The sequence below is a fragment of the Eptatretus burgeri genome, chromosome 2, assembly GCF_056783735.1.
Source record: "Eptatretus burgeri isolate ZD-2024b chromosome 2, Ebu_testis_v1, whole genome shotgun sequence".
Lineage (NCBI taxonomy): Eukaryota > Metazoa > Chordata > Myxini > Myxiniformes > Myxinidae > Eptatretus > Eptatretus burgeri.
In genome coordinates this window covers 104,605,156-104,609,506 of record NC_140962.1, presented here as the reverse complement: position 1 = coordinate 104,609,506, position 4,351 = coordinate 104,605,156, and positions in this window count along the sequence as shown.

Sequence of the window (4,351 nt, the reverse complement as noted above, 5' to 3'; positions counted from 1 at the left end):
TTAATCGCACCGTAAATCAGCCAATTATTCTGTCCACGCGCGACAGGGTCCGATCGCCGAATTGTCGATTCACCTAAAGGCCCAGTCACACCTTGACGTTTTAGCCAGCGATGGCAACGTATTAAAATGTATGTAAAACGCTGGCTTACGTTGAACTTTTGATGTTTTTTTTAAAGATTCGGACGTATTCATAGCGACTTGGTCTTATGTATAACGCATTGGTAACGGACACAGAACGTTTCGTTGTGTTATAGATAACTTATACCAACGAATGCTGAACCTGTTGTCGGCCTACATAACCTATGCCTAACGATAGTCTAACTTAGGCATAGCGCGTTGCACGCATCGCCGACGATGTCGTGACGTAGCCTATTAAAAGGCTGACGGACAACGATTCGAATCATAACTGCCGTAGAAATGGAAGTGTCAACATCGCGGTCACACCTTGGCGATCTTGCCAGCGTATGCCGACCTAAGAAAAATGTGTCTAAAACGTTGGGGCACGTCAAATACAGTATGAGTAAGTTTGGTATACGTGAGTAGAACGCTAAAGTACGCTATCATAGGTCGTAGTAAGTAGAGTACGTCAAGAAATTTTAAACGTGTTCAAAATTTTTGGACGTACTCGGCGTATGACACACGTTCCGCATGTGATGGGGATAAGTTGTACACACGATAGGCGGACGCTTACACACGTCCACAAAGGCTACTTATAAGCTACTCATAAGTCGAAACACGTCGCGGTAATGTCTTTTTTACGCGAAACTTATTTCTAACTTATGTTTGACGTGCTTTGAACCAATTCTTTACGTAGTCCCAACACACATTGACGTATGTAGACGTATTCCAATGACGTCTTCCGGTCGACAAAAAAAATAAATGAACGTGTTTCTAACTTACAACTGCCATATAAAGACATGTTCCCAGCGATTTTGGGAATTGGTATATAAAAATGGTGTTCATAAAAGGGGAACCCAACAGTGTTTTTGAGTCCTTTTTGAGTCGATGTCCATGTCAGCAGTAACAGTATCAGTATTAGTATTAGTAGTAGTTTGTTCATGTTGGCAGTCGTAGGTGAGTGTGAGGGGGAGGGTGTGGGTTATGATGGATCTTCCTTGCGTCCGCGTGTCCACGGGTAGGAGACATCTTTGCACCATTGTTCGAAGTTCTTCGCGGCTAATATTTTATGGGGCTTTTTCAACAATGAGCTATGGCTTGTTTTTACGATTTAGGTCTATTCATAACGGGTTGGACAAATGCACAATGAACTAATAATGTGCATAGAGCGCTTCGATAACTTATAGATACGGTATACCAACGAATAATTATCGTGTAGCCGGCGTTCACAAACTATGCCCAACGATAGCCTAACTTATCCATATTGTGCGGCAGTTTATCTTTGCCGGTGACGTAGGGTTTGTTATTCATAGGCTGCCACTCAACGATTTAAATGGCTGCATCTCCACTATTGAAAGTAGACGCTTGCGCTCAACAATTGGATTTTTTTTACACTCAACGACTTTTAAACGGTACCACTCAGCTATTTTCATTGTTTACAATTAACGATTTAAATTGCTGTCACTCGCCTTTGTTTTTTGACACTGACGCTCGGAAATTTTAATCGTTTCCATTGAACGTGCTAAATCGCTCAAACCCCACTATTGAGAGTAGACGCTTGCACTCAACAATTGGATTTTTTTTACACTCAACGACTTTTAAACGGTACCACTCAACTATTTTCATTGTTTACAATGAACGATTTAAATTGCTGTCACTCGCCTTTGTTTTTTGACGCTGGGGTTTGGAAATTTGAAGCGTTTCTTCTGAACGTGTTAAAACGCTCAAACTCGACTATTTTAAATAGACGCTGCCGATGGACAATTTGAATCATAGCCAAGCTAGACATCGAAGTGTGAACATCCTCGTCATGCCGAAGAAAAGTTTGAAGAATGCTGCAAATAAGTGTCCTGGCCGTGGCCGTGAACGCTGACGCAAGGACGATCCATTATACCGACGTCTTTCAGCCTATGAGTAACTTAAAAGTAACGTCTGTCGACGTGTGGCAACGATCGCGTAACGTGCCAACAACACGTTAATCATAGGTTAGAAATAAGTTTCGGGTATGCTAAACATTACCTCGGCGTGTCTCAACTTATGATTAACTTACAAGTAGCATGTGTTGACGTCTGTCAACGATCGCAGACCGTGCATACAACTTGTGGCCAGTGTAGCGGAACGTGTGAGTTATACGCCGGCATACGTCGTGAATTTTCAAGCATGCAAAAATTTGAGAACAACCGAAAAGTACAACGTTTAAAGCCAGCGTACAACGACGTATGGCAGTGTTTTTCAGCGTGCTCTCAATGTTATCAAAACTTACCCATAACGTATTCAACGTGTGCCAGCGTTTTAGAAATTTTTTTCAAAAATCGGCATACGTTGGCTAAAACGTCAAGGTGTGACTGGGCCTTAAGTATGCACGTAGACAGAAATGCCGGGGATTTACACCTCAACGGGACCTACTTGGAAACGAGCCGCTTAAGCAGCTCGCTCCGTTTGCGATTTGCCGAGTGGTGTATTATCGCGAGGCCCCGTTGAACCCGATTATCTTTTCGGCGATTAAAAAGCCAGCTAATATTCCGTACGTAATAATGGCAGTCAATGACCGGAAAGGACGCAACGAACAGGTGAACATTTAAACAACTAGTACGTTCCCGTAAAAAAAAAAAAAATAATAATAATAATAATAATAATAAGTAAATAAACCACACAGGCCGTTTCTTCGCTCTCACGTGCCCGTACGTGCGTAACCCGGAAGTTCGATATTATTCGCAATTTATTTTTAATACCCAATTATTCAATTAGCGCCAACGTATTTTACCTTTTCGCAATCTCGTGGCAAGTAAAAACAAAAAGAGAAGAGACGAGAGAGAAAAAATTTACTTCCTGGTTCGGAGCATACCAGCACTCTGATGTTCCCGAAATTTATACACCGTCTAATATGAAAACGATCATAACTTCGGCCATTGTGTTTATCTATAAATGCGCATAAGAAATCGAGAAATTATTAGAATACACGAAGTCATCACTCTCCGGAAGCCCATACGTTGTAACCCGTAATGGGGAACGTGGCTGTGCTTCCCTTCCCCATCGGCCACGCCCACGCAACAACGTGTCTTCCCATTGGTTTGGCAAATAAATGGCCATAACTTGGGAAGCACTTGTCCGATTAATATCAAACCTTGAAAAGGCACATCCTCAGGTCCCCAGCAATATACCTGGCAAGTTTCAATTAGATCGGACCAGAGGTTGGCGAGAAACAGCGGTCAAACACACACACACACACACACACACACACACACACACACACACACACACACACACACACACACACACACACACACAGATTGCTGGAATTATAGATAGATGACATTTATTTGACACACGACACATATGCATTGAATGGGGGAATGGGGACAAAACACGAGTAAACATAGACCGACAGCCGTATCTATTTATTACGTACACTTATCACAATTCTCTATTGAAGGACAAGGCGCCACAACTTTCATACAAAGAAAACCCCATGAAAGGAAAGGGCAGAACTGGACCCGTAGGCCTTTAATGTTTGCGGAGCTATGGAGACCGCAAGAGCTCCGAAAGGCCGTGCTGGTTACCTGCCACCCTCGTGGTGACTCACTGGGCCCTGGTTCGGCGACCCTTGGTGGCTCTGCCCACACTCCGCGGGACTCCACCAGCTCCTGACTCCACTCTCGACTCCACCGGCGCCTCCATCGATCAAGGAGAGAGAGTGAGTGCAAGGAGAAAGATCCTCTCACTCCTCACTGCTTTCTCCGATTCCAGACTCAAGACTCCAGACAAAACTGCTGGTCGGCGTCTCCTCTCCCCAACTCAACTCTCCCCAACTCAACTCTCTCCTGCGTCAACCTGCGCTTCCTTTTTATAGCCACGGAGACTCGCCCCTCCCTTCCCGGCGCGCGGGGGAAAATTCCAGCAGAGTTCTGGTCCGTATTTTCATACGTTTAGTAACCGTCTTTTGGTTGTTGTTGCCCAACCGTCATTCGTGTTTACCCGTTCTGAGGGATATCGGGGCGGGAGTTGTTGAGATGCTGTTTTGGTAACAAGATGGCGGCGTTTGTGGAGATGAATGGGAGGAGATGATGTTTGTTTGCCAAAATAAAGATAGCAAAAGAATAACGGCTAACTCAAAGATGCACAGCCCGGTTACACGAATAATATCCTTTAGACATCGGTGGGGAAATCTAATCTGGACACACACTTATCGACATAACTGATCTCTGGGAAACCTGAATGGTGTTCTGTGAATTTC